This window comes from Lissotriton helveticus, chromosome 12 (assembly GCF_964261635.1).
Source record: "Lissotriton helveticus chromosome 12, aLisHel1.1, whole genome shotgun sequence".
Classification (NCBI taxonomy): Eukaryota; Metazoa; Chordata; class Amphibia; order Caudata; family Salamandridae; genus Lissotriton; species Lissotriton helveticus.
Window position 1 is genome coordinate 97,510,821 of NC_136073.1, and position 27,744 is coordinate 97,538,564.

General features: G+C 36.2%; 34 non-coding genes across 34 annotated transcripts; all 34 read right to left on the reverse strand.

Moving 5' to 3' along the window:
- Positions 1 to 1,235: 1,235 nt before the first annotated feature.
- TRNAT-AGU (transfer RNA threonine (anticodon AGU)) lies at positions 1,236 to 1,311 on the reverse strand. The gene has a single exon. It is a non-coding gene; the product is annotated as a tRNA-Thr (tRNA).
- Positions 1,312 to 2,191: 880 nt separating this feature from the next.
- On the reverse strand, positions 2,192 to 2,265 carry TRNAT-AGU (transfer RNA threonine (anticodon AGU)). The gene has a single exon. It is a non-coding gene; the product is annotated as a tRNA-Thr (tRNA).
- A 431-nt stretch (positions 2,266 to 2,696) lies between these two features.
- On the reverse strand, positions 2,697 to 2,769 carry TRNAT-CGU (transfer RNA threonine (anticodon CGU)). The gene has a single exon. It is a non-coding gene; the product is annotated as a tRNA-Thr (tRNA).
- Positions 2,770 to 3,206: 437 nt separating this feature from the next.
- TRNAT-AGU (transfer RNA threonine (anticodon AGU)) lies at positions 3,207 to 3,280 on the reverse strand. The gene has a single exon. It is a non-coding gene; the product is annotated as a tRNA-Thr (tRNA).
- Positions 3,281 to 3,710: 430 nt separating this feature from the next.
- On the reverse strand, positions 3,711 to 3,784 carry TRNAT-CGU (transfer RNA threonine (anticodon CGU)). Its single transcript has one exon. It is a non-coding gene; the product is annotated as a tRNA-Thr (tRNA).
- A 435-nt stretch (positions 3,785 to 4,219) lies between these two features.
- On the reverse strand, positions 4,220 to 4,293 carry TRNAT-AGU (transfer RNA threonine (anticodon AGU)). Its single transcript has one exon. It is a non-coding gene; the product is annotated as a tRNA-Thr (tRNA).
- Positions 4,294 to 4,724: 431 nt separating this feature from the next.
- TRNAT-CGU (transfer RNA threonine (anticodon CGU)) lies at positions 4,725 to 4,797 on the reverse strand. The gene has a single exon. It is a non-coding gene; the product is annotated as a tRNA-Thr (tRNA).
- Positions 4,798 to 5,233: 436 nt separating this feature from the next.
- On the reverse strand, positions 5,234 to 5,307 carry TRNAT-AGU (transfer RNA threonine (anticodon AGU)). The gene has a single exon. It is a non-coding gene; the product is annotated as a tRNA-Thr (tRNA).
- A 430-nt stretch (positions 5,308 to 5,737) lies between these two features.
- Positions 5,738 to 5,810, reverse strand: TRNAT-AGU (transfer RNA threonine (anticodon AGU)). Its single transcript has one exon. It is a non-coding gene; the product is annotated as a tRNA-Thr (tRNA).
- Positions 5,811 to 6,246: 436 nt separating this feature from the next.
- TRNAT-AGU (transfer RNA threonine (anticodon AGU)) lies at positions 6,247 to 6,320 on the reverse strand. The gene has a single exon. It is a non-coding gene; the product is annotated as a tRNA-Thr (tRNA).
- A 2,457-nt stretch (positions 6,321 to 8,777) lies between these two features.
- On the reverse strand, positions 8,778 to 8,850 carry TRNAT-CGU (transfer RNA threonine (anticodon CGU)). Its single transcript has one exon. It is a non-coding gene; the product is annotated as a tRNA-Thr (tRNA).
- A 6,345-nt stretch (positions 8,851 to 15,195) lies between these two features.
- Positions 15,196 to 15,269, reverse strand: TRNAT-AGU (transfer RNA threonine (anticodon AGU)). Its single transcript has one exon. It is a non-coding gene; the product is annotated as a tRNA-Thr (tRNA).
- A 430-nt stretch (positions 15,270 to 15,699) lies between these two features.
- TRNAT-CGU (transfer RNA threonine (anticodon CGU)) lies at positions 15,700 to 15,772 on the reverse strand. The gene has a single exon. It is a non-coding gene; the product is annotated as a tRNA-Thr (tRNA).
- A 941-nt stretch (positions 15,773 to 16,713) lies between these two features.
- Positions 16,714 to 16,786, reverse strand: TRNAT-CGU (transfer RNA threonine (anticodon CGU)). Its single transcript has one exon. It is a non-coding gene; the product is annotated as a tRNA-Thr (tRNA).
- Positions 16,787 to 17,220: 434 nt separating this feature from the next.
- TRNAT-AGU (transfer RNA threonine (anticodon AGU)) lies at positions 17,221 to 17,294 on the reverse strand. The gene has a single exon. It is a non-coding gene; the product is annotated as a tRNA-Thr (tRNA).
- Positions 17,295 to 17,724: 430 nt separating this feature from the next.
- TRNAT-CGU (transfer RNA threonine (anticodon CGU)) lies at positions 17,725 to 17,797 on the reverse strand. The gene has a single exon. It is a non-coding gene; the product is annotated as a tRNA-Thr (tRNA).
- Positions 17,798 to 18,234: 437 nt separating this feature from the next.
- Positions 18,235 to 18,308, reverse strand: TRNAT-AGU (transfer RNA threonine (anticodon AGU)). The gene has a single exon. It is a non-coding gene; the product is annotated as a tRNA-Thr (tRNA).
- Positions 18,309 to 18,738: 430 nt separating this feature from the next.
- On the reverse strand, positions 18,739 to 18,811 carry TRNAT-CGU (transfer RNA threonine (anticodon CGU)). Its single transcript has one exon. It is a non-coding gene; the product is annotated as a tRNA-Thr (tRNA).
- Positions 18,812 to 19,247: 436 nt separating this feature from the next.
- Positions 19,248 to 19,321, reverse strand: TRNAP-AGG (transfer RNA proline (anticodon AGG)). Its single transcript has one exon. It is a non-coding gene; the product is annotated as a tRNA-Pro (tRNA).
- Positions 19,322 to 19,752: 431 nt separating this feature from the next.
- On the reverse strand, positions 19,753 to 19,825 carry TRNAT-CGU (transfer RNA threonine (anticodon CGU)). The gene has a single exon. It is a non-coding gene; the product is annotated as a tRNA-Thr (tRNA).
- Positions 19,826 to 20,261: 436 nt separating this feature from the next.
- On the reverse strand, positions 20,262 to 20,335 carry TRNAT-AGU (transfer RNA threonine (anticodon AGU)). Its single transcript has one exon. It is a non-coding gene; the product is annotated as a tRNA-Thr (tRNA).
- A 338-nt stretch (positions 20,336 to 20,673) lies between these two features.
- Positions 20,674 to 20,747, reverse strand: TRNAT-AGU (transfer RNA threonine (anticodon AGU)). The gene has a single exon. It is a non-coding gene; the product is annotated as a tRNA-Thr (tRNA).
- A 430-nt stretch (positions 20,748 to 21,177) lies between these two features.
- TRNAT-CGU (transfer RNA threonine (anticodon CGU)) lies at positions 21,178 to 21,250 on the reverse strand. Its single transcript has one exon. It is a non-coding gene; the product is annotated as a tRNA-Thr (tRNA).
- Positions 21,251 to 21,685: 435 nt separating this feature from the next.
- TRNAT-AGU (transfer RNA threonine (anticodon AGU)) lies at positions 21,686 to 21,759 on the reverse strand. Its single transcript has one exon. It is a non-coding gene; the product is annotated as a tRNA-Thr (tRNA).
- A 431-nt stretch (positions 21,760 to 22,190) lies between these two features.
- Positions 22,191 to 22,263, reverse strand: TRNAT-CGU (transfer RNA threonine (anticodon CGU)). Its single transcript has one exon. It is a non-coding gene; the product is annotated as a tRNA-Thr (tRNA).
- A 436-nt stretch (positions 22,264 to 22,699) lies between these two features.
- TRNAT-AGU (transfer RNA threonine (anticodon AGU)) lies at positions 22,700 to 22,773 on the reverse strand. The gene has a single exon. It is a non-coding gene; the product is annotated as a tRNA-Thr (tRNA).
- Positions 22,774 to 23,712: 939 nt separating this feature from the next.
- Positions 23,713 to 23,786, reverse strand: TRNAT-AGU (transfer RNA threonine (anticodon AGU)). The gene has a single exon. It is a non-coding gene; the product is annotated as a tRNA-Thr (tRNA).
- Positions 23,787 to 24,218: 432 nt separating this feature from the next.
- Positions 24,219 to 24,291, reverse strand: TRNAT-CGU (transfer RNA threonine (anticodon CGU)). The gene has a single exon. It is a non-coding gene; the product is annotated as a tRNA-Thr (tRNA).
- Positions 24,292 to 24,729: 438 nt separating this feature from the next.
- TRNAT-AGU (transfer RNA threonine (anticodon AGU)) lies at positions 24,730 to 24,803 on the reverse strand. Its single transcript has one exon. It is a non-coding gene; the product is annotated as a tRNA-Thr (tRNA).
- A 431-nt stretch (positions 24,804 to 25,234) lies between these two features.
- Positions 25,235 to 25,307, reverse strand: TRNAT-CGU (transfer RNA threonine (anticodon CGU)). Its single transcript has one exon. It is a non-coding gene; the product is annotated as a tRNA-Thr (tRNA).
- Positions 25,308 to 25,745: 438 nt separating this feature from the next.
- Positions 25,746 to 25,819, reverse strand: TRNAT-AGU (transfer RNA threonine (anticodon AGU)). The gene has a single exon. It is a non-coding gene; the product is annotated as a tRNA-Thr (tRNA).
- A 430-nt stretch (positions 25,820 to 26,249) lies between these two features.
- TRNAT-CGU (transfer RNA threonine (anticodon CGU)) lies at positions 26,250 to 26,322 on the reverse strand. The gene has a single exon. It is a non-coding gene; the product is annotated as a tRNA-Thr (tRNA).
- A 437-nt stretch (positions 26,323 to 26,759) lies between these two features.
- Positions 26,760 to 26,833, reverse strand: TRNAT-AGU (transfer RNA threonine (anticodon AGU)). The gene has a single exon. It is a non-coding gene; the product is annotated as a tRNA-Thr (tRNA).
- Positions 26,834 to 27,264: 431 nt separating this feature from the next.
- Positions 27,265 to 27,337, reverse strand: TRNAT-CGU (transfer RNA threonine (anticodon CGU)). Its single transcript has one exon. It is a non-coding gene; the product is annotated as a tRNA-Thr (tRNA).
- Between the last annotated feature and the right edge of the window lie 407 nt (positions 27,338 to 27,744).

Below are 27,744 nucleotides of genomic sequence, written 5' to 3' on the forward strand. Positions count from 1 at the left end.
AAAATGTGCAATTCAGCAAGGGTTTTTAAAATACAGTGCAAGAATACAAGTTTAAAACATAAACACCTCCCGGCTTCTTTGCCTCAGGAGTATCACAGCAGAAGTAACAGCGCTAGCGTTCAGCGCGTCCTATTTATCTTAGCGGAGGGGGCGTGGCCAGCAAGAGATGGGCGTGGCTATCGTCTCCCTCGGCGAGCAATGGCGCCAAGAAACGATTCCCTTTCCCAACAGCTATTATTCAGCTGCGGCGGTAATCAGGTAAAGTGCAGTAAAATGTGCAATTCAGCAAGGGTTTTTAAAATACAGTGCAAGAATACAAGTTTAAAACATAAACACCTCCCGGCTTCTTTGCCTCAGGAGTATCACAGCAGAAGTAACAGCGCTAGCGTTCAGCGCGTCCTATTTATCTTAGCGGAGGGGGCGTGGTCAGCAAGAGATGGGCGTGGCTATCGTCTCCCTCGGCGAGCAATGGCGCCAAGAAACGATTCCCTTTCCCAACAGCTATTATTCAGCTGCGGCGGTAATCAGGTAAAGTGCAGTAAAATGTGCAATTCAGCAAGGGTTTTTAAAATACAGTGCAAGAATACAAGTTTAAAACATAAACACCTCCCGGCTTCTTTGCCTCAGGAGTATCACAGCTTTAAGTGCTGCCGTCGGCCAACGGTCGTCACGGGCACTACCTCCCCAGTGCTGCGTGCGACCATTGGACGTCCATTCAGCACTGGATAATGGACAGCGCAGCACTGGGGAGGTATATTTACGAAGCTCCTAAGGTGTTAACCACTAAGCCACAGCACCAACGTCAATAGCAAAAAATACATAAATAATCTACTGCTGATGATGAAATTTTGTTCCCTGCTATAAATTCTTCTTTATATGTACTGTAATGTTAAACACAATAGGATACTCAATCACTAAACAAGTATTATTATGTTTTAATAAACAGGTACTCTTATAAAACCCAATGTTATTTCTTGAATACACTATATATTTTTTTTCATGAAGGCATTAATAGAGCTCAAATCGAGGTAGTAATGTCATATACGTCTTTCTCATAGATATGTCTTTTTTTATTTTGCAACAACAGTATTCACTCTATAATCTTGAAAATACTTTGATTTTTATGAGGTTTAAGATGATCTGTTCAACAGTAAGATGAATCAGACTTTTATATTTTAATTGTATCAGAATAGGACCTAATGAAATTGATTTGTTATATAACAAAGAGAAAAGCAAGGCGCTGCTGAGAGTTGAACTCAGGATCTCCTGTTTACTAGACAGGCGCTTTAACCAGCTAAGCCACAGCACACCCTTGAGTCTTAACTTTGAAAGACTTTTCTTTATGGTGTTCAAGAGAATATTGCTTTTTCACTTTCATATTCTTTTATAAGTTCACAGACTTCTCTACTCAAACACTTTAGATGAAGTAGCTTCACTTATTCAAAAACACCTCTCTAATTTGAAGTTTACCCTATTCATAGAATTTTAAAATATACCTTGCCGAAGAGTGGATTAGTTGAACTCAACAATAGAGTGATCATACGGCTCTATCTTGTTCTTTGTCATTTACTTTTCGATATTTCAGACAATGCATTCCTATAAAAATCTTCACAATACCAAGTATTTTATTTCATTTTATGATAACTTATTTTAAAGTTCATAGAACCAGACGTTTAATTCTTAAAATGTATTCAATACTTGTTTGATGACAAATTTTCCTAAAGCATGGACAAAACAGTTAGGTGCCACACCACCAACGTCAATAACAAAAAATACATAAATAATCTACTGCTGATGATGAAATTTTGTTTCCTGCTATAAATTCTTCTTTATATGTACTGTAATCTTAAACACAATAAGATACTCAATCACTAAACAAGTATTAATATGTTTTAATAAACTGGTACTCTTATAAAACCCAATGTTATTTCTTGAATACATTACATTTTTTTTTCATGAAGGCATTAATATAGCTCAAATCGAGGTAGTAATGTCATCTACGTCTTTCTCATATATATGTCTTTTTTTATTTTGCAATAACAGTATTTACTCCATAATCTTGAAAATACTTTGGTTTTTATGAGGTTTAAGATGATCTGTTCAACAGTAAGATGAATCAGACTTTTATATTTTAATTGTATCAGAATAGGCCCTAATGAAATTGATTTGTTATATAACAAAGAGAAAAGCAAGGCGCTGCTGAGAGTTGAACTCAGGATCTCCTGTTTACTAGACAGGCGCTTTAACCAGCTAAGCCACAGCACCCCCTTGAGTCTTAACTTTGAAAGACTTTTCTTTATGGTGTTCAAGAGAATATTGCTTTTTCACTTTCATATTCTTTTATAAGTTCACAGACTTCTCTACTCAAACACTTTAGATGAAGACGCTTCACTTATTCAAAAACACCTCTCTAATTTGAAGTTTACCTTATTCATAGAATTTTAAAATATACCTTGCCGAAAAGTGGATTAGTTGAACTCAACAATAGAGTGATCATACGTCTCTATCTTGTTCTTTGTCATTTACTTTTCGATATTTCAGTCAATGCATTCCTATAAAAATCTTCACAATACCAAGTATTTTATTTCATTTTATGATAACTTATTCTAAAGTTCATAGAACCAGACGTTTAATTCTTAAAATGTTTTCAATACTTGTTTGATGAAAAATATTCCTAAAGCATGGAGAAAACAGTTAGGTGCTACTGAGATTTGAACTCAGGATTTCCTGTTTACGAGACAGGCGCTTTAACCACTAAGCCACAGCACCAACATCAATAGCAAAAAATACATAAATAATCTACTGCTGATGATGAAATTTTGTTTCCTGCTATAAATTCTTCTTTATATGTACTGTAATCTTAAACACAATAAGATACACAATCACTAAACAAGTATTAATATGTTTTAATAAACAGGTACTCTCATAAAACCCAATGTTATTTCTTGAATACATTACATTTTTTTTTTCATGAAGGCATTACTATAGCTCAAATCGAGGTAGTAGTGTCATCTACGTCTTTCTCATAGATATGTCTTTTTTTATTTTGCAATACCAGTATTTACTCCATAGTCTTGAAAATACTTTGGTTTTTATGAGGTTTAAGATGATCTGTTCAACAGAAAGATGAATCAGACTTTTATATTTTAATTGTATCAGAATAGGACCTAATGAAATTGATTTGTTATATAACAAAGAGAAAAGCAAAGCGCTGCTGAGAGTTGAACTCAGGATCTCCTGTTTACTAGACAGGCGCTTTAACCAGCTAAGCAACAGCACTCCCTTGAGTCTTAACTTTGAAAGACTTTTCTTTATGGTGTTCAAGAGAATATTGCTTTTCCACTTTCATATTCTTTTATAAGATCACAGACTTCTCTACTCAAACACTTTAGATGAAGACGTTTCACTTATTCAAAAACACCTCTCTAATTTGAAGTTTACCCTATTCATAGAATTTTAAAATATACCTTGCCGAAGAGTGGATTAGTTGAACTCAACAATAGAGTGATCATACGGCTCTATCTTGTTCTTTGTCATTTACTTTTTGATATTTCAGTCAATGCATTCCTATAAAAATCTTCACAATGCCAAGTGATTTATTTCATTTTATGATAACTTATTCTAAAGTTCATAGAACCAGACGTTTATTCTTAAATTGTATTCAACATTTGTTTGATGAAAAATATTCCTAAAGCATGGAGAAAACAGTTAGGTGCTGCTGAGATTTGAACTCAGCATTATCCTGTTTACGAGACAGGCGCTTTAACCACTAAGCCACACCACCAACGTCAATAACAAAAAATACATAAATAATCTATTGTTGATGATGAAATTTTGTTTCCTGCTATAAATTCTTCTTTATATGTACTGTAATCTTAAACACAATAAGATACTCAATCACTAAACAAGTATTAATATGTTTTAATAAACTGGTACTCTTATAAAACCCAATGTTATTTCTTGAATACATTAAATTTTTTTTTCATGAAGGCATTAATATAGCTCAAATCGAGGTAGTAATGTCATATACGTCTTTCTCATAGATATGTCTTTTTTTATTTTGCAATAACAGTATTTACTCTATAATCTTGAAAATACTTTGGTTTTTATGAGGTTTAAGATGATCTGTTCAACAGTAAGATGAATCATCTTTTATATTTTAATTGTATCAGAATAGGACCTAATGAAATTGATTTGTTATAGAACAAAGAGAAAAGCAAGGCGCTGCTGAGAGTTGAACTCAGGATCTCCTGTTTACTAGACAGGCGCTTTAACCAGCTAAGCCACAGCACCCCCTTGAGTCTTTACTTTGAAAGACTTTTCTTTATGGTGTTCAAGAGAATATTGCTTTTTCACTTTCATATTCTTTTATAAGTTCACAGACTTCTCTACTCAAACACTGTAGATGAAGACGCTTCACTTATTCAAAAACACCTCTCTAATTTGAAGTTTACCCTATTCATAACATTTTAAAATATACCTTGCCAAAGAGTGGATTAGTTGAACTCAACAATAGAGTGATCATGCGGCTCTATCTTGTTCTTTGTCATTTACTTTTCGATATTTCAATCAATGCATTCCTATAAAAATCTTCACAATACCAAGTATTTTATTTCATTTTATGATAACTTATTCTAAAGTTCATAGAACCAGACGTTTATTTCTTAAAATGTATTCAATACTTGTTTGATGGAAAATATTCCTAAAGCATGGAGAAAACAGTTAGGTGCTACTTAGATTTGAACTCAGGATTTCCTGTTTACGAGACAGGCGCTTTAACCACTAAGCCACAGCACCAACGTCAACGGCAAAAAATACATAAATAATCTACTGCTGATGATGAAATTTTGTTTCCTGCTATAAATTCTTCTTTATATGTACTGTAATCTTAAACACAATAAGATACTCAATCACTAAACAAGTATTAATATGTTTTAATAAACAGTTACTCTTATAAAACCCAATGTTATTTCTTGAATACATTGTATATTTTTTTCATGAAGGCATTAATATAGCTCAAATCGAGGTAGTAATGTCATATACGTCTTTCTCATAGATATGTCTTTTTTTATTTTGCATCAACAGTATTCACTCTATAATCTTGAAAATACTTTGGTTTTTATGAGGTTTAAGATGATCTGTTCAACAGTAAGATGAATCAGACTTTTATATTTTAATTGTATCAGAATAGGACCTAATGAAATTGATTTGTTATATAACAAAGAGAAAAGCAAGGCGCTGCTGAGAGTTGAACTCAGGATCTCCTGTTTACTAGACAGGCGCTTTAACCAGCTAAGCCACAGCACCCCCTTGAGTCTTTACTTTGAAAGACTTTTCTTTATGGTGTTCAAGAGAATATTGCTTTTTCACTTTCATATTCTTTTATAAGTTCACAGACTTCTCTACTCAAACACTTTAGATGAAGACGCTTCACTTATTCAAAAACACCTCTCTAATTTGAAGTTTACCCTATTCATAGAATTTTAAAATATACCTTGCCGAAGATTGGATTAATTGAACTCAACAATAGAGTGATCATACGGCTCTATCTTGTTCTTTGTCATTTACTTTTCGATATTTCAGTCAATGCATTCCTATAAAAATCTTCACAATGCCTAGTATTTTATTTCATTTTATGATAACTTATTCTAAAGTTCATAGAAGAAGACGTTTATTCTTAAATTGTATTCAACATTTGTTTGATGAAAAATATTCCTAAATCATGGAGAAAACAGTTAGGTGCTGCTGAGATTTGAACTCAGCATTTCCTGTTTACTAGACAGGCGCTTTAACCACTAAGCCACACCACCAACGTCAATAACAAAAAATACATAAATAATCTATTGTTGATGATGAAATTTTGTTTCCTGCTATAAATTCTTCTTTATATGTACTGTAATCTTAAACACAAAAAGATACTCAATCACTAAACAAGTATTAATATGTTTTAATAAACTGGTACTCTTATAAAACCCAATGTTATTTCTTGAATACATTACATTTTTTTTTCATGAAGGCATTAATATAGCTCAAATCGAGGTAGTAATGTCATCTACGTCTTTCTCATAGATATGTCTTTTTTTATTTAGCAATAACAGTATTTACTCCATAATCTTGAAAATACTTTGGTTTTTATGAGGTTTAAGATGATCTGTTCAACAGAAAGATGAATCAGACTTTTATATTTTAATTGTATCAGAATAGGACCTAATGAAATTGATTTGTTATATAACAAAGAAAAAAGCAAGGCGCTGCTGAGAGTTGAACTCAGGATCTCCTGTTTACTAGACAGGCGCTTTAACCAGCTAAGCCACAGCACCCCCTTGAGTCTTTACTTTGAAAGACTTTTCTTTATGGTGTTCAAGAGAATATTGCTTTTTCACTTTCATATTCTTTTATAAGTTCACAGACTTCTCTACTCAAACACTTTAGATGAAGACGCTTCACTTATTCAAAAACACCTCTCTAATTTGAAGTTTACCCTATTCATAGAATTTTTAAATATACCTTGCCGAAGAGTGGATTAGTTGAACTCAACAACAGAGTGATCATACGGCTCTATCTTGTTCTTTGTCATTTACTTTTCGATATTTCAGTCAATGCATTCCTATAAAGATCTTCACAATACCAAGTATTTTATTTCATTTTATGATAACTTATTCTAAAGTTCATAGAACCAGACGTTTAATTCTTAAATTGTATTCAACATTTGTTTGATGAAAAATATTTCTAAAGCATGGATAAAACAGCTAGGTGCTGCTGAGATTTGAACTCAGCATTTCCTGTTTACGAGACAGGCGCTTTAACCACTAAGCCCCACCACCAACGTCAATAACAAAAAATACATAAATAATCTATTGTTGATGATGAAATTTTGTTTCCTGCTATAAATTCTTCTTTATATGTACTGTAATCTTAAACACAAAAAGATACTCAATCACTAAACAAGTATTAATATGTTTTAATAAACTGGTACTCTTATAAAACCCAATGTTATTTCTTGAATACATTACATTTTTTTTTCATGAAGGCATTAATATAGCTCAAATCGAGGTAGTAATGTCATCTACGTCTTTCTCATAGATATGTCTTTTTTTATTTAGCAATAACAGTATTTACTCCATATTCTTGAAAATACTTTGGTTTTTATGAGGTTTAAGATGATCTGTTCAACAGAAAGATGAATCAGACTTTTATATTTTAATTGTATCAGAATAGGACCTAATGAAATTGATTTGTTATATAACAAATAGAAAAGCAAGGCGCTGCTGAGAGTTGAACTCAGGATCTCCTGTTTACTAGACAGCATTTAACCAGCTAAGCCACAGCACCCCCTTGAGTCTTAACTTTGAAAGACTTTTCTTTATGGTGTTCAAGAGAATATTGCTTTTTCACTTTCATATTCTTTTATAAGTTCACAGACTTCTCTACTCAAACACTTTAGATGAAGACGCTTCACTTATTCAAAAACACCTCTCTAATTTGAAGTTTACCCTATTCATAGAATTTTTAAATATACCTTGCCGAAGAGTGGATTAGTTGAACTCAACAACAGAGTGATCATACGGCTCTATCTTGTTCTTTGTCATTTACTTTTCGATATTTCAGTCAATGCATTCCTATAAAGATCTTCACAATACCAAGTATTTTATTTCATTTTATGATAACTTATTCTAAAGTTCATAGAACCAGACGTTTAATTCTTAAATTGTATTCAACATTTGTTTGATGAAAAATATTTCTAAAGAATGGATAAAACAGCTAGGTGCTGCTGAGATTTGAACTCAGCATTTCCTGTTTACGAGACAGGCGCTTTAACCACTAAGCCCCACCCCCAACGTCAATAACAAAAAATACATAAATAATCTATTGTTGATGATGAAATTTTGTTTCCTGCTATAAATTCTTCTTTATATGTACTGTAATCTTAAACACAAAAAGATACTCAATCACTAAACAAGTATTAATATGTTTTAATAAACTGGTACTCTTATAAAACCCAATGTTATTTCTTGAATACATTACATTTTTTTTTCATGAAGGCATTAATATAGCTCAAATCGAGGTAGTAATGTCATCTACGTCTTTCTCATAGATATGTCTTTTTTTATTTTGCAATAACAGTATTTACTCCATAATCTTGAAAATACTTTGGTTTTTATGAGGTTTAAGATGATCTGTTCAACAGAAAGATGAATCAGACTTTTATATTTTAATTGTATCAGAATAGGACTTAATGAAATTGATTTGTTATATAACAAAGAGAAAAGCAAGGCGGTGCTGAGATTTGAACTCAGGATCTCCTGTTTACTAAACAGGCTCTTTAACCAGCTAAGCCACAGCACCCCCTTGAGTCTTAACTTTGAAAGACTTTTCTTTATGGTGTTCAAGAGAATATTGCTTTTTCACTTTCATATTCTTTTATAAGTTCACAGACTTCTCTACTCAAACACTTTAGATGAAGATGCTTCACTTATTCAAAAACACCTCTCTAATTTGAAGTTTACCCTATTCATAGAATTTTTAAATATACCTTGCCGAAGAGTGGATTAGTTGAACTCAACAATAGAGTGATCATACGGCTCTATCTTGTTCTTTGTCATTTACTTTTCGATATTTCAGTCAATGCATTCCTATAAAAATCTTCACAATACCAAGTATTTTATTTCATTTTATGATAACTTATTCTAAAGTTCATAGAACCAGACGTTTAATTCTTAAAATGTATTCAATACTTGTTTGATGAAAAATATTCCTAAAGCATGGAGAAAACAGTTAGGTGCTACTGAGATTTGAACTCAGGATTTCCTGTTTACGAGACAGGCGCTTTAACCACTAAGCCACAGCACCAACGTCAATAACAAAAAAGACATAAATAATCTATTGTTGATGAAATTTTGTTTCCTGCTATAAATTCTTCTTTACATGTACTGTAATCTTAAACACAATAAGATACTCAATCACTAAACAAGTATTATTATGTTTTAATAAACAGGTACTCTTATAAAACCCAATGTTATTTCTTGAATACATTACATTTTTTTTTTCATGAAGGCATTAATATAGCTCAAATCGAGGTAGTAATGTCATCTACGTCTTTCTCATAGATATGTCTTTTTTTATTTTGCAACAACAGTATTCACTCTATAATGACCGCCCGGACTCGTTCCTGACCGGTTGCTCCCTCCTCGCTCCTCTCCCATTACTCCTGCTGCCTGCCTGCCCTGGTGATCATCGCAGCCCTCACAGAACTATACGGTATCGCCTGCGATCAGCTGCATTAGCGTAGTGTCATTTCAGAAGCTGCTTTAATTACGTAGGCTCCGCAATTTATCAGACCGACTCTCATAGCGCTTGAAATTGTAGCGCCGCCCGCCCTGCGTTATATTTGAGTGTGTTTGCTCTCTTCTACCAGCAACTGCATTACACCGATTTCTCTCTCTGTGACTCAGGCTATTTACTGCCCCTGCCTCGCCTCCCCTTTGACCTCCATTTTGTATTCCGTGTTGTTGTTTCCAGTCTCGCCCCTCCTCCCCGCTACCACCTCCCAGCTGCTGACCCTCCCACCCACGTTCACAGAGCTCGCTACCCCCTCACTACCCTTGTGACCGCCCGGACTCGTTCCTGACCGGTTGCTCCCTCCTCGCTCCTCTCCCATTACTCCTGCTGCCTGCCTGCCCTGGTGATCATCGCAGCCCTCACAGAACTATACGGTATCGCCTGCGATCAGCTGCATTAGCGTAGTGTCATTTCAGAAGCTGCTTTAATTACGTAGGCTCCGCAATTTATCAGACCGACTCTCATAGCGCTTGAAATTGTAGCGCCGCCCGCCCTGCGTTATATTTGAGTGTGTTTGCTCTCTTCTACCAGCAACTGCATTACACCGATTTCTCTCTCTGTGACTCAGGCTATTTACTGCCCCTGCCTCGCCTCCCCTTTGACCTCCATTTTGTATTCCGTGTTGTAGTTTCCAGGCTCGCCCCTCCTCCCCGCTACCGCCTCCCAGCTGCTGACCCTCCCACCCACGTTCACAGAGCTCGCCACCCCCTCACTACCCTTGTGACCACCCGGACTCGTTCCTGACCGGTTGCTCCCTCCTCGCTCCTCTCCCATTACTCCTGCTGCCTGCCTGCCCTGGTGATCATCGCAGCCCTCACAGAACTATACGGTATCGCCTGCGATCAGCTGCATTAGCGTAGTGTCATTTCAGAAGCTGCTTTAATTACGTAGGCTCCGCAATTTATCAGACCGACTCTCATAGCGCTTGAAATTGTAGCGCCGCCCGCCCTGCGTTATATTTGAGTGTGTTTGCTCTCTTCTACCAGCAACTGCATTACACCGATTTCTCTCTCTGTGACTCAGGCTATTTACTGCCCCTGCCTCGCCTCCCCTTTGACCTCCATTTTGTATTCCGTGTTGTTGTTTCCAGGCTCGCCCCTCCTCCCCGCTACCGCCTCCCAGCTGCTGACCCTCCCACCCACGTTCACAGAGCTCGCCACCCCCTCACTACCCTTGTGACCGCCCGGACTCGTTCCTGACCGGTTGCTCCCTCCTCGCTCCTCTCCCATTACTCCTGCTGCCTGCCTGCCCTGGTGATCATCGCAGCCCTCACAGAACTATACGGTATCGCCTGCGATCAGCTGCATTAGCGTAGTGTCATTTCAGAAGCTGCTTTAATTACGTAGGCTCCGCAATTTATCAGACCGACTCTCATAGCGCTTGAAATTGTAGCGCCGCCCGCCCTGCGTTATATTTGAGTGTGTTTGCTCTCTTCTACCAGCAACTGCATTACACCGATTTCTCTCTCTGTGACTCAGGCTATTTACTGCCCCTGCCTCGCCTCCCCTTTGACCTCCATTTTGTATTCAGTGTTGTTGTTTCCAGGCTCGCCCCTCCTCCCCGCTACCACCTCCCAGCTGCTGACCCTCCCACCCACGTTCACAGAGCTCGCCACCCCCTCACTACCCTTGTGACCGCCTGGACTCGTTCCTGACCGGTTGCTCCCTCCTCGCTCCTCTCCCATTACTCCTGCTGCCTGCCTGCCCTGGTGATCATCGCAGCCCTCACAGAACTATACGGTATCGCCTGTGATCAGCTGCATTAGCGTAGTGTCATTTCAGAAGCTGCTTTAATTACGTAGGCTCCGCAATTTATCAGACCGACTCTCATAGCGCTTGAAATTGTAGCGCCGCCCGCCCTGCGTTATATTTGAGTGTGTTTGCTCTCTTCTACCAGCAACTGCATTACACCGATTTCTCTCTCTGTGACTCAGGCTATTTACTGCCCCTGCCTCGCCTCCCCTTTGACCTCCATTTTGTATTCCGTGTTGTAGTTTCCAGGCTCGCCCCTCCTCCCCGCTACCGCCTCCCAGCTGCTGACCCTCCCACCCACGTTCACAGAGCTCGCCACCCCCTCACTACCCTTGTGACCACCCGGACTCGTTCCTGACCGGTTGCTCCCTCCTCGCTCCTCTCCCATTACTCCTGCTGCCTGCCTGCCCTGGTGATCATCGCAGCCCTCACAGAACTATACGGTATCGCCTGCGATCAGCTGCATTAGCGTAGTGTCATTTCAGAAGCTGCTTTAATTACGTAGACTCCGCAATTTATCAGACCGACTCTCATAGCGCTTGAAATTGTAGCGCCGCCCGCCCTGCGTTATATTTGAGTGTGTTTGCTCTCTTCTACCAGCAACTGCATTACACCGATTTCTCTCTCTGTGACTCAGGCTATTTACTGCCCCTGCCTCGCCTCCCCTTTGACCTCCATTTTGTATTCCGTGTTGTTGTTTCCAGGCTCGCCCCTCCTCCCCGCTACCGCCTCCCAGCTGCTGACCCTCCCACGCTCTGCCCCCTCCACCATCCTTTAAATGTCAGATGTCCCAACGCGCAGCGTCCACGCGCTTCGGCCGCGCCGAAGGTGCGCCAAAGGTAAGCCCGTCTACGCCTGTCCGCGCCTGGACCGCGCCCAGCGCCAGACCCCCTGGCCCCCGCATTGCCCAGCCCTCCCGCATTAACTACGATGCCACCACCCTCCTAGCCCTTAACCCCGGCCGCTCCCCCAACTGCGTCCAAGCCGCTCCTGGACACACCCATGGACCTTTCTCATGCTACTCCTGCAAATTCATCGGCACCGTCAACAACTCCGCTAAGATCACACCACAGATTCCCGACCCCAACCACCTACAATGCATCTTGCTCAACACCCGATCGGTCCACAGGCACGCCATTGACCTATGGAATCTACTAGACACCATCTCTCCGGACATCGCCTTCCTAACAGAAACATGGATGAACGCCTCCTCCGCCCCAGACATCACCATTGCCATCCCTGAAGATTATAAGATCACACGCAAGGACCGTACCGGCCACACTGGAGGAGGAATCGCTATCGTCCATAAAAAATCAATCCGCATCACAACCAGCTCTGACGCCAACCTCGCCAACTCCGAACACCTTCACTTCCAGATCCACACCGACCCCAAGACCACACTCAGAGGCACCCTCCTTTACAGACCACCAGGACCCCGCGCAAAATTCAGTGAAGACATCACAGACTTCATCACTCCACACGCGCTCCCCTCCAAAGATTACATCCTTCTGGGAGACCTCAACTTTCACCTTGAAAAGATCAACGACCGCAACACCACCACCCTCTTGGACAACCTCGCCAACCTCGGACTTAAACAACTGGTCACTTCCCCCACCCACATCGCAGGTCACACACTCGACCCCATCTTCACCTCCAGCAATCATGTCTCCTTCAGCCACACTACGGATCTCCTCTGGACTGACCACAGCTGTGTTCACTTCACCTACAACAAGCCGAAACCCATCAACCACCTCCAACCAACTCTGCAAAGAAACTGGAACAAAATCACCATCGACCAGATCTCCTCATCGCTCCTTCTAAACACCCCAGCCCACTCTTCTAACCCAAACCAAGCCGCCGCCAACTTCACCCTATGGTTATCCAACACCGCCGACACCTTAGCACCCTTGAAAAAACGTCAAAGCAAACCTGGCAGCAAGAAGGCCTCATGGTTCAACGATGATCTTAAGAAGTCCAAGAAACTCTGCCGCTCCCTTGAAAAGGCCTGGAAAAAAGACCCATCCACCAGCACCAAGGACGCCTTCAAAAACGCCACCCGCACACACCGCCAACTAATCCGAAAGGCCAAGAAAACAGCATTCAAGGATCGACTCGACAACAACGCCAACAACAGCAAGGAACTTTTCAACATCATCAAGGAATTTACCAATCCCTCGGCCAACTCCAACGACATCACCCCCTCTCAAACCCTTTGCGACTCCCTAGCCTCATTCTTCCACAACAAAATTGCAGACATCCACAACAGCTTCGACAACCAACCTCGAGACCAACCCACCCAACCATATGCTGAACATTCTCCCCCCTTGAACACCCTTATCGACTGGAACCCAATCTCCACTGAGGACACCATCCGCCTGATGAACTCCATCCACTCAGGATCCCCCACAGACCCATGTCCTCACCACATCTTCAACAAAGCAGACTCCGTCATAGCACCGCACCTCCGAGACGTCATCAACTGCTCCTTCAACTCCGCCACCTTCCCGGAAAGCTGGAAACACGCTGAACTCACCGCCCTTCTGAAAAAACCCACAGCGGACCCCACCGAACTCAAAAATTACCGCCCCATTTCGCTCCTTCCATTCCCGGCCAAAGTTATCGAGAAAGCTGTCAACAACCAGCTCGCCGCTTTCCTCGAAGCCAACAAATCCCTCGACTCCTCACAATCTGGCTTCCGAGCAAAACACAGCACTGAGACCGCCCTTATCGCAGCAACAGACGACATTCGAACTCTACTGGACAATGGAGACACAGTCGCCCTCATCCTCCTCGACCTCTCTGCAGCCTTCGACACAGTCTGCCACAGCACCCTTTTACAACGCCTCAGAAACATCGGAATACAAGGAAAAGCACTTGAATGGATCACCTCGTTCCTCACCGGAAGAACCCAGAGAGTCCGCCTTCCACCATTCAAGTCCGAGGCCACTGAAGTCATCTGTGGCGTACCACAAGGATCCTCACTCAGTCCCACCCTCTTCAACGTATACATGAGCCCCCTCGCGGCCATCGCCCGCCAACACAACCTCAACATCATCTCTTACGCGGATGACACTCAACTGATCCTTTCTCTCACCAATGACCCCAGCACCGCCAAAACTAACCTACACGAAGGAATGAAAGAAGTTGCCGAATGGATGAAACACAGCCGTCTGAAGCTGAACTCAGATAAAACAGAAGTCCTCATCTTAGGTACATCCCCCTCTGCATGGGACGACTCTTGGTGGCCGGAAGCCCTTGGAAAAGCCCCCATCCTGACAGACCACGCACGGAACCTAGGCGTTATCCTGGATTCTTCACTTTCAATGAACAGACAAGTCAGCGCCGTATCCTCATCCTGCTTCAACATTCTCCGCATGCTCAAAAAAACATTTCGCTGGATCCCCACCGAAACCAGAAAAATAGTCACCCATGCTCTGGTCACGAGCCGACTGGACTACGGAAACACCCTCTACGCAGGTACTACCGCTAAACTCCAGAAGAAACTCCAACGAATCCAAAACGCCTCAGCCAGGATCATATTAGACATCCCGCGCAACGAACACATCTCTGGTCACCTGAAAGACCTCCACTGGCTACCCGTCAATAAGAGGATCACTTTCCGACTGCTAACCCACGCACACAAATCACTCTACGACATCGGACCAGAATGCCTCAACTCACGACTGTCCTTCTACACCCCCTCCCGCCAACTACGTTCTTCCAGCCAAGCCCTCGCCACTGTACCTCGCATCAACAAGACCACCATGGGAGGCAGATCCTTCTCTTACCTGGCTGCTAAAACATGGAACTCACTCCCCACTGACCTTCGCCTTACCCAGAACCACCTAGCATTCAGAAAACAACTGAAAACTTGGATATTTGACAAGTAATCCTCCTCCCCTCCCTAAGCGCCTTGAGACCCTCTGGGTATGTAGTGCGCTATATAAATTCTTTGACTTGACTTGACATAATCTTGAAAATACTTTGGCTTTTATGAGGTTGAAGATGATCTGTTCAACAGTAAGATGAATCAGACTTTTATATTTTAATTGTATCAGAATAGTACCTAATGAAATTGATTTGTTATATAATAAAGAGAAAAGCAAGGCGCTGCTGAGAGTTGAACTCAGGATCTCCTGATTACTAGACAGGCGCTTTAACCAGCTAAGCCACAGCACCCCCTTTAGTCTTAAATTTGAAAGACTTTTCTTTATGGTGTTCAAGAGAATATTGCTTTTTCACTTTCATATTCTTTTATAAGTTCACAGACTTCTCTACTCAAACACTTTAGATGAAGACGCTTCACTTATTCAAAAACACCTCTCTAATTTGAAGTTTACCCTATTCATAGAATTTTAAAATATACCTTGCCGAAGAGTGGATTAGTTGAACTCAACAATAGAATGATCATACGGCTCTATCTTGTTCTTTGTCATTTACTTTTCGATATTTCAGTCAATGCATTCCTATAAAAATCTTCACAATGCCAAGTATTTTATTTCATTTTATGATAACTTATTCTAAAGTTCATAGAACCAGACGTTTATTCTTAAATTGTATTCAACATTTGTTTGATGAAAAATATTCCTAAAGCATGGAGAAAACAGTTAGGTGCTGCTGAGATTTGAACTCAGCATTTCCTGTTTACGAGACAGGCGCTTTAACCACTAAGCCACACCACCAACGTCAATAACAAAAAATACATAAATAATCTATTGTTGATGATGAAATGTTGTTTCCTGCTATAAATTCTTCTTTATATGTACTGTAATCTTAAACACAAAAAGATACTCAATCACTAAACAAGTATTAATATGTTTTAATAAACTGGTACTCTTATAAAACCCAATGTTATTTCTTGAATACATTACATTTTTTTTTCATGAAGGCATTAATATAGCTCAAATCGAGGTAGTAATGTCATCTACGTCTTTCTCATAGATATGTCTTTTTTTATTTTGCAATAACAGTATTTACTCCATAATCTTGAAAATACTTTGGTTTTTATGAGGTTTAAGATGATCTGTTCAACAGAAAGATGAATCAGACTTTTATATTTTAATTGTATCAGAATAGGACTTAATGAAATTGATTTGTTATATAACAAAGAGAAAAGCAAGGCGGTGCTGAGATTTGAACTCAGGATCTCCTGTTTACTAAACAGGCGCTTTAACCAGCTAAGCCACAGGACCCCCTTGAGTCTTAACTTTGAAAGACTTTTCTTTATGGTGTTCAAGAGAATATTGCTTTTTCACTTTCATATTCTTTTATAAGTTCACAGACTTCTCTACTCAAACACTTTAGATGAAGATGCTTCACTTATTCAAAAACACCTCTCTAATTTGAAGTTTACCCTATTCATAGAATTTTTAAATATACCTTGCCGAAGAGTGGATTAGTTGAACTCAACAATAGAGTGATCATACGGCTCTATCTTGTTCTTTGTCATTTACTTTTCGATATTTCAGTCAATGCATTCCTATAAAAATCTTCACAATACCAAGTATTTTATTTCATTTTATGATAACTTATTCTAAAGTTCATAGAACCAGACGTTTAATTCTTAAAATGTATTCAATACTTGTTTGATGAAAAATATTCCTAAAGCATGGAGAAAACAGTTAGGTGCTACTGAGATTTGAACTCAGGATTTCCTGTTTACGAGACAGGCGCTTTAACCACTAAGCCACAGCACCAACGTCAATAACAAAAAATACATAAATAATCTATTGTTGATGAAATTTTGTTTCCTGCTATAAATTCTTCTTTATATGTACTGTAATCTTAAACACAATAAGATACTCAATCACTAAACAAGTATTATTATGTTTTAATAAACAGGTACTCTTATAAAACCCAATGTTATTTCTTGAATACATTACATTTTTTTTTTCATGAAGGCATTAATATAGCTCAAATCGAGGTAGTAATGTCATCTACGTCTTTCTCATAGATATGTCTTTTTTTATTTTGCAACAACAGTATTCACTCTATAATCTTGAAAATACTTTGGCTTTTATGAGGTTGAAGATGATCTGTTCAACAGTAAGATGAATCAGACTTTTATATTTTAATTGTATCAGAATAGTACCTAATGAAATTGATTTGTTATATAATAAAGAGAAAAGCAAGGCGCTGCTGAGAGTTGAACTCAGGATCTCCTGTTTACTAGACAGGCGCTTTAACCAGCTAAGCCACAGCACCCCCTTTAGTCTTAAATTTGAAAGACTTTTCTTTATGGTGTTCAAGAGAATATTGCTTTTTCACTTTCATATTCTTTTATAAGTTCACAGACTTCTCTACTCAAACACTTTAGATGAAGAAGCTTCACTTATTCAAAAACACCTCTCTAATTTGAAGTTTACCCTATTCATAGAATTTTAAAATATACCTTGCCGAAGAGTGGATTAGTTGAACTCAACAATAGAGTGATCATACGGCTCTATCTTGTTCTTTGTCATTTACTTTTCGATATTTCAGTCAATGCATTCCTATAAAAATCTTCACAATGCCAAGTATTTTATTTCATTTTATGATAACTTATTCTAAAGTTCATAGAACAAGACGTTTATTCTTAGATTGTATTCAACATTTGTTTGATGAAAAATATTCCTAAAGCATGGAGAAAACAGTTAGGTGCTGCTGAGATTTGAACTCAGCATTTCCTGTTTACGAGACAGGCGCTTTATCCACTAAGCCACACCACCAACATCAATAACCAAAAATACATAAATAATCTATTGTTGATGATGAAATTTTGTTTCCTGCTATAAATTCTTCTTTATATGTACTGTAATCTTAAACACAAAAAGATACTCAATCACTAAACAAGTATTAATATGTTTTAACAAACTGGTACTCTTATAAAACCCAATGTTATTTCATGAGTACATTACATTTTTTTTTTCATGAAGGCATTAATATAGCTCAAATCGAGGTAGTAATGTCATCTACGTCTTTCTCATAGATATGTCTTTTTTTATTTTGCAACAACAGTATTCACTCTATAATCTTGAAAATACTTTGGCTTTTATGAGGTTGAAGATGATCTGTTCAACAGTAAGTTGAATCAGACTTTTAAATTTTAATTGTATCAGAATAGTACCTAATGAAATTGATTTGTTATATAATAAAGAGAAAAGCAAGGCGCTGCTGAGAGTTGAACTCAGGATCTCCTGTTTACTAGACAGGCGCTTTAACCAGCTAAGCCACAGCACCCCCTTTAGTCTTAAATTTGAAAGACTTTTCTTTATGGTGTTCAAGAGAATATTGCTTTTTCACTTTCATATTCTTTTATAAATTCACAGACTTCTCTACTCAAACACTTTAGATGAAGAAGCTTCATTTATTCAAAAACACCTCTCTAATTTGAAGTTTACCCTATTCATAGAATTTTAAAATATACCTTGCCGAAGAGTGGATTAGTTGAACTCAACAATAGAGTGATCATACGGCTCTATCTTGTTCTTTGTCATTTACTTTTCGATATTTCAGTCAATGCATTCCTATAAAAATCTTCACAATGCCAAGTATTTTATTTCATTTTATGATAACTTATTCTAAAGTTCATAGAACCTCGCGTTTATTCTTAAATTGTATTCATTATTTGTTTGATGAAAAATATTCCTAAAGCATGGAGAAAACAGTTAGGTGCTGCTGAGATTTGAACTCAGCATTTCCTGTTTACGAGACAGGTGCTTTAACCACTAAGCCACACCACCAACGTCAAGAACAAAAAATACATAAATAATCTATTGTTGATGATGAAATTTTGTTTCCTGCTATAAATTCTTCTTTATATGTACTGTAATCTTAAACACAAAAGAATACTCAATCACTAAACAAGTATGAATATGTTTTAATAAACTGGTACTCTTATAAAACACAATGTTATTTCTTGAATACATTACATTTTTTTTCTCATGAAGGCATTAATATAGCTCAAATCGAGGTAGTAATGTCATCTACGTCTTTCTCATAAATATGTCTTTTTTTATTTTGCAATAACAGTATTTACTCCATAATCTTGAAAATACTTTGGTTTTTATGAGGTTTAAGATGATCTGTTCAACAGAAAGATGAATCAGACTTTCATATTTTAATTGTATCAGAATAGGACCTAATGAAATTGATTTGTTATATAACAAAGAGAAAACAAGGCGCTGCTGAGAGTTGAACTCAGGATCTCCTGTTTCCTAGACAGGTGCTTTAACCAGCTAAACCACAGCTCCCCCTTGAGTCTTAACTTTGAAAGTCTTTTCTTTATGGTGTTCAAGAGAATATTGCTTTTTCACTTTCATATTCTTTTATAAGTTCACAGACTTCTCTACTCAAACACTTTAGATGAAGACGTTTCACTTATTCAAAAACACCTCTCTAATTTGAAGTTTACCCTATTCATAGAATTTTAAAATATACCTTGCCGAAGAGTGGATTAGTTGAACTCAACAATAGAGTGATCATACGGCTCTATCTTGTTCTTTGTCATTTACTTTTCGATATTTCAGTCAATGCATTCCTATAAAAATCTTCACAATACCAAGTATTTTATTTCATTTTATGATAACTTATTCTAATTTTCATAGAACCAGACGTTTAATTCCTAAAATGTATTTAACACTTGTTTGATGAAAAATATACATAAAGCATGGAGAAAACAGTTAGGTGCTACTGAGATTTGAACTCAGGATTTCCTGTTTACGAGACAGGCGCTTTAACCACTAAGCCACAGCACCAACGTCAATAACAAAAAATACATAAATAATCTACTGCTGATGATGAAATTTTGTTTCCTGCTATAAATTCTTCTTTATATGTACTGTAATCTTAAACACAATAAGATACTCAATCACTAAACAAGTATTAATATGTTTCAATAAACAGGTACTCTTATAAAACCCAATGTTATTTCTTGAATACATTCTATTTTTTTTTCATGAAGGCATTAATATAGCTCAAATCGAGGTAGTAATGTCATATACGTCTTTCTCATAGATATGTCTTTTTTTATTTTGCAACAACAGTATTCACTCTATAATCTTGAAAATACTTTGGTTTTTATGAGGTTTAAGATGATCTGTTCAACAGTAAGATGAATCAGACTTTTATATTTTAATTGTATCAGAATAGGACCTAATGAAATTGATTTGTTATATAACAAAGAGAAAAGCAAGGCGCTGCTGAGAGTTGAACTCAGGATCTCCTGTTTACTAGACAGGCACTTTAACCAGCTAAGCCACAGCACCCCCTTGAGTCTTTACTTTGAAAGACTTTTCTTTATGGTGTTCAAGAGAATATTGCTTTTTCACTTTCATATTCTTTTATAAGTTCACAGACTTCTCTACTCAAACACTTTAGATGAAGAAGCTTCACTTATTCAAAAACACCTCTCTAATTTGAAGTTTACCCTATTCATAGAATTTTAAAATATACCTTGCCGAAGAGTGGATTAGTTGAACTCAACAATAGAGTGATCATACGGCTCTATCTTGTTCAACAGTAAGATGAATCAGACTTTTATATTTTAATTGTATCAGAATAGGACCTAATGAAATTGATTTGTTATATAACAAAGAGAAAAGCAAGGCGCTGCTGAAAGTTGAACTCAGGATCTCCTGTTTACTAGACAGGCGCTTTAACCAGCTAAGCCACAGCACCCCCTTGAGTCTTTACTTTGAAAGACTTTTCTTTATGGTGTTCAAGAGAATATTGCTTTTTCACTTTCATATTCTTTTATAAGTTCACAGACTTCTCTACTCAAACACTTTAGATGAAGAAGCTTCACTTATTCAAAAACACCTCTCTAATTTGAAGTTTACCCTATTCATAGAATTTTAAAATATACCTTGCCGAAGAGTGGATTAGTTGAACTCAACAATAGAATGATCATACGGCTCTATCTTGTTCTTTGTCATTTACTTTTCGATATTTCAGTCAATGCATTCCTATAAAAATCTTCACAATGCCAAGTATTTTATTTCATTTTATGATAACTTATTCTAAAGTTCATAGAACCAGACGTTTATTCTTAAATTGTATTCAACATTTGTTTGATGAAAAATATTCCTAAAGCATGGAGAAAACAGTTAGGTGCTGCTGAGATTTGAACTCAGCATTTCCTGTTTACGAGACAGGCGCTTTAACCACTAAGCCACACCACCAACGTCAATAACCAAAAATACATAAATAATCTATTGTTGATGATGACATTTTGTTTCCTGCTATAAATTCTTCTTTATATGTACTGTAATCTTAAACACAAAAAGATACTCAATCACTAAACAAGTATTAATATGTTTTAATAAACTGGTACTCTTATAAACCCAATGTTATTTCTTGAATACATTACATTTTTTTTCATGAAGGCATTAATACAGCTCAAATCGAGGTAGTAATGTCATCTATGTCTTTCTCATAGATATGTTTTTTCTTTATTTTGCAATAACAGTATTTACTCCATAATCTTGAAAATACTTTGGTTTTTATGAGGTTTAAGATGATCTGTTCAACAGAAAGATGAATCAGACTTTTATATTTTAATTGTATCAGAATAGGACCTAATGAAATTGATTTGTTATATAACAAAGAGAAAAGCAAGGCGCTGCTGAGAGTTGAACTCAGGATCTCCTGTTTACTAGACAGGCACTTTAACCAGCTAAGCCACAGCACCCCCTTGAGTCTTAACTTTGAAAGACTTTTCTTTATGGTGTTCAAGAGAATATTGCTTTTTCACTTTCATATTCTTTTATAAGTTCACAGACTTCTCTACTCAAACACTTTAGATGAAGACGGTTCACTTATTCAAAAACACCTCTCTAATTTGAAGTTTACCCTATTCATAGAATTTTAAAATATACCTTGCCGCAGAGTGGATTAGTTGAACTCAACAATAGAGTGATCATACGGCTCTATCTTGTTCTTTGTCATTTACTTTTCGACATTTCAGTCAATGCATTCCTATAAAAATCTTCACAATACCAAGTATTTTATTTCATTTTATGATAACTTATTCTAAAGTTCATAGAACCAGACGTTTAATTCTTAAAATGTATTCAATACTTGTTTGGTGAAAAATATTCCTAAAGCATGGAGAAAACAGTTAGGTGCTACTGAGATTTGAACTCAGGATTTCCTGTTTACGAGACAGGCGCTTTAACCACTAAGCCACAGCACCAACGTCAATAGCAAAACATACATAAATAATCTACTGCTGATGATGAAATTTTGTTTCCTGCTATAAATTCTTCTTTATATGTACTGTAATCTTAAACACAATAAGATACTCAATCACTAAACAAGTATTATTATGTTTTAATAAACAGGTACTCTTATAAAACCCAATGTTATTTCTTGAATACATTATATTTTTTTTTCATGAAGGCATTAATATAGCTCAAATCGAGGTAGTAATGTCATATACGTCTTTCTCATAGATATGTCTTTTTTTATTTTGCAACAACAATATTCACTCTATAATCTTGAAAATACTTTGGTTTTTATGAGGTTTAAGATGATCTGTTCAACAGTAAGATGAATCAGACTTTGATATTTTAATTGTATCAGAATAGGACCTAATGAAATTGATTTGTTATATAACAAAGAGAAAAGCAAGGCGCTGCTGAGAGTTGAACTCAGGATCTCCTGTTTACTAGACAGGCGCTTTAACCAGCTAAGCCACAGCACCCCCTTGAGTCTTTACTTTGAAAGACTTTTCTTTATGGTGTTCAAGAGAATATTGCTTTTTCACTTTCATATTCTTTTATAAGTTCACAGACTTCTCTACTCAAACACTTTAGATGAAGACGCTTCACTTATTCAAAAACACCTCTCTAATTTGAAGTTTACCGTATTCATAGAATTTTAAAATATACCTTGCCGAAGAGTGGATTAGTTGAACTCAACAATAGAGTTATCATACGGCTCTATCTTGTTCTTTGTCATTTACTTTTCGATATTTCAGTCAATGGATTCCTATAAAAATCTTCACAATACCAAGTATTTTATTTCATTTTATGATAACTTATTCTAAAGTTCATAGAACAAGACGTTTATTCTTAAATTGTATTCAACATTTGTTTGATGAAAAATATTCCTAAAGCATGTAGAAAACAGTTAGGTGCTGCTGAGATTTGAACACAGCATTTCTTGTTTACGAGACAGGTGCTTTAACCACTAAGCCACACCACCAACGTCAATAGCAAACAATACATGAATAATCTACTGCTGATGATGAAATTTTGTTTCCTGCTATAAATTCTTCTTTATATGTACTGTAATCTTAAACACAAAAAGATACTCAATCACTAAACAAGTATTATTATGTTTTAATAAACAGGTACTCTTATAAAACCCAATGTTATTTCTTGAATACATTACATTTTTTTTTCATGAAGGCATTAATATAGCTCAAATCGAGGTAGTAATGTCATCTACGTTTTTCTCATAGATATGTCTTTTTTTATTTTGCAATAACAGTATTCACTCTATAATCTTGAAAATACTTTGGCTTTTATGAGGTTGAAGATGATCTGTTCAACAGTAAGATGAATCAGACGTTTATATTTTAATTGTATCAGATTAGTACCTAATGAAATTGATTTGTTATATAATAAAGAGAAAAGCAATGCGCTGCTGAGAGTTGAACTCAGGATCTCCTGTTTACTAGACAGGCGCTTTAACCAGCTAAGCCACAGCACCCCCTTAAGTCTTAACTTTGAAAGACTTTGCTTTATGGTGTTCATGAGAATATTGCTTTTTCACTTTCATATTCTTTTATAAGTTCACAGACTTCTCTACTCAAACACTTTAGATGAAGACGCTTCACTTATTCAAAAAAAAACTCTCTAATTTGAAGTTTACCCTATTCATAGAATTTTAAAATATACCTTGCCGAAGAGTGGATTAGTTGAACTCAACAATAGAGTGATCATACGGCTCTATCTTGTTCTTTGTCATTTACTTTTCGATATTTCAGTCAATGCATTCCTATAAAAATCTTCACAATACCAAGTATTTTATTTCATTTTATGATAACTTATTCTAAAGTTCATAGAACCAGACGTTTAATTCTTAAAATGTATTCAATACTTGTTTGATGAAAAATATTCCTAAAGCATGGAGAAAACAGTTAGGCGCTACTGAGATTTGAACTCAGGATTTCCTGTTTACGAGACAGGCGCTTTAACCACTAAGCCACAGCACCAACGTCAATAGTAAAAAATACATAAATAATCTACTGCTGATGATGAAATTTTGTTTCCTGCTATAAATTCTTCTTTATATGTACTGTAATCTTAAACACAATAAGATACTCAATCACTAAACAAGTATTAATATGTTTCAATAAACAGGTACTCTTATAAAACCCAATGTTATTTCTTGAATACATTATATATTTTTTTTTCATGAAGGCATTAATATAGCTCAAATCGAGGTAGTAATGTCATATACGTCTTTCTCATAGATATGTCTTTTTTTATTTTGCAACAACAGTATTCACTCTATAACATTGAAAATACTTTGGTTTTTATGAGGTTTAAGATGATCTGTTCAACAGTAAAATGAATAAGACTTTTATATTTTAATTGTATCAGAATAGGACCTAATGAAATTGATTTGTTATATAATAAAGAAAAAAGCAAGGCGCTGCTGAGAGTTGAACTCAGGATCTCCTGTTTACTAGACAGGCACTTTAACAAGCTAAGCCACAGCACCCCCTTGAGTCTTAACTTTGAAAGACTTTTCTTTATGGTGTTGAAGAGAATATTGCTTTTTCACTTTCATATTCTTTTATAAGTTCACAGACTTCTCTACTCAAACACTTTAGATGAAGACGCTTCACTTATTCAAAAACACCTCTCTAATTTGAAGTTTACCCTATTCATAGAATTTTAAAATATACCTTGCCGAAGAGTGGATTAGTTGAACTCAACAATTGAGTGATCATACGGCTCTATCTTGTTCTTTGTCATTTACTTTTCGATATTTCAGTCAATGCATTCCTATAAAAATCTTCACAATACCAAGTATTTTATTTCATTTTATGATAACTTATTCTAAAGTTCATAGAACCAGATGTTTAATTCTTAAAATGTATTCAATACTTGTTTGATGAAAAATATTCCTAAAGCATGGAGAAAACAGTTAGGTGCTACTGAGATTTGAACTCAGGATTTCCTGTTTACGAGACAGGCGCTTTAACCACTAAGCCACAGCACCAACCTCAATAGCAAAAAAATACATAAATAATCTACTGCTGATGATGAAATTTTATTTCCTGCTATAAATTCTTCTTTATATGTACTGTAATCTTAAACACAATAAGATACTCAATCACTAAACAAGTATTATTATGTTTTAATAAACAGGTACTCTTATAAAACCCAATGTTATTTCTTGTATTCATTATATTTTTTTTTTCATGAAGGCATTAATATAGCTCAAATCGAGGTAGTAATGTCATATACGTCTTTCTCATAGATATGTCTTTTTTTATTTTGCAACAACAGTATTCACTCTATAATCTTGAATATACTTTGGTTTTTATGAGGTTTAAGATGATCTGTTCAACAGTAAGATGAATCAGACTTTTATATTTTAATTGTATCAGAATAGGACCTAATGAAATTGATTTGTTATATAACAAAGAGAAAAGCAAGGCACTGCTGAGAGTTGAACTCAGGATCTCCTGTTTACTAGACAGGTGCTTTAACCAGCTAAGCCACAGCACCCCCTTGAGTCTTTACTTTGAAAGACTTTTCTTTATGGTGTTCAAGAGAATATTGCTTTTTCACTTTCATATTCTTTTATAAGTTCACAGACTTCTCTACTCAAACACTTTAGATGAAGAAGCTTCACTTATTCAAAAACACCTCTCTAATTTGAAGTTTACCCTATTCATAGAATTTTAAAATATACCTTGCCGAAGAGTGGATTAGTTGAACTCAACAATAGAGTGATCATACGGCTCTATCTTGTTCTTTGTCATTTACTTTTCGATATTTCAGTCAATGCATTCCTATAAAAATCTTCACAATGCCAAGTATTTTATTTCATTTTATGATAACTTATTCTAAAGTTCATAGAACAAGACGTTTATTCTTAAATTGTATTCAACATTTGTTTGATGAAAAATATTCCTAAAGCATGGAGAAAACAGTTAGGTGCTGCTGAGATTTGAACTCAGCATTTCCTGTTTACGAGACAGGCGCTTTAACCACTAAGCCACACCACCAACGTCAATAACAAAAAATACATAAATAATCTATTGTTGATGATGAAATTTTGTTTCCTGCTATAAATTCTTCTTTATATGTACTGTAATCTTAAACACAAAAAGATACTCAATCACTAAACAAGTATTAATATGTTTTAATAAACTGGTACTCTTATAAAACCCAATGGTATTTCTTGAATACATTAAAAAAAAATTTTCATGAAGGCATTAATATAGCTCAAATCGAGGTAGTAATGTCATCTACGTCTTTCTCATAGATATGTCTTTTTTTATTTTGCAATAACAGTATTTACTCCATAATCTTGAAAATACTTTGGTTTTTATGAGGTTTAAGATGATCTGTTCAACAGAAAGATGAATCAGACTTTTATATTTTAATTGTATCAGAATAGGACCTAATGAAATTGATTTGTTATATAACAAAGAGAAAAGCAAGGCGCTGCTGAGAGTTGAACTCAGGATCTCCTGTTTACTAGACAGGTGCTTTAACCAGCTAAGCCACAGCACCCCCTTGAGTCTTAATTTTGAAAGACTTTTCTTTATGGTGTTCAAGAGAATATTGCTTTTTCACTTTCATATTCTTTTATAAGTTCACAGACTTCTCTACTCAAACACTTTAGATGAAGAAGCTTCACTTATTCAAAAACACCTCTCTAATTTGAAGTTTACCCTATTCATAGAATTTTAAAATATACCTTGCCGAAGAGTGGATTAGTTGAACTCAACAATAGAGTGATCATACGGCTCTATCTTGTTCTTTGTCATTTACTTTTCGATATTTCAGTCAATGCATTCCTATAAAAATCTTCACAATACCAAGTATTTTATTTCATTTTATGATAACTTATTCTAAAGTTCATAGAACCAGACGTTTAATTCTTAAAATATATTCAATACTTGTTTGATGAAAAATATTCCTAAAGCATGGAGAAAACAGTTAGGTGCTACTGAGATTTGAACTCAGGATTTCCTGTTTACGAGACAGGCGCTTTAACCACTAAGCCACAGCACCAACGTCAATAAAAAAAAATACATAAATAATCTATTGTTGATGAAATTTTGTTTCCTGCTATAAATTCTTCTTTATATGTACTGTAACCCTAAACACAAAAAGATACTCAATCACTAAACAAGTATTATTATGTTTTAATAAACAGGTACTCTTATAAAACCCAATGTTATTTCTTGAATACATTACATTTTTTTTTTCATGAAGGCATTAATATAGCTCAAATCGAGGTAGTAATGTCATATACGTCTTTCTCATAGATATGTCTTTTTTTATTTTGCAACAACAGTATTCACTCTATAATCTTGAATATACTTTGGTTTTTATGAGGTTTAAGATGATCTGTTCAACAGTAAGATGAATCAGACTTTTATATTTTAATTGTATCAGAATAGGACCTAATGAAATTG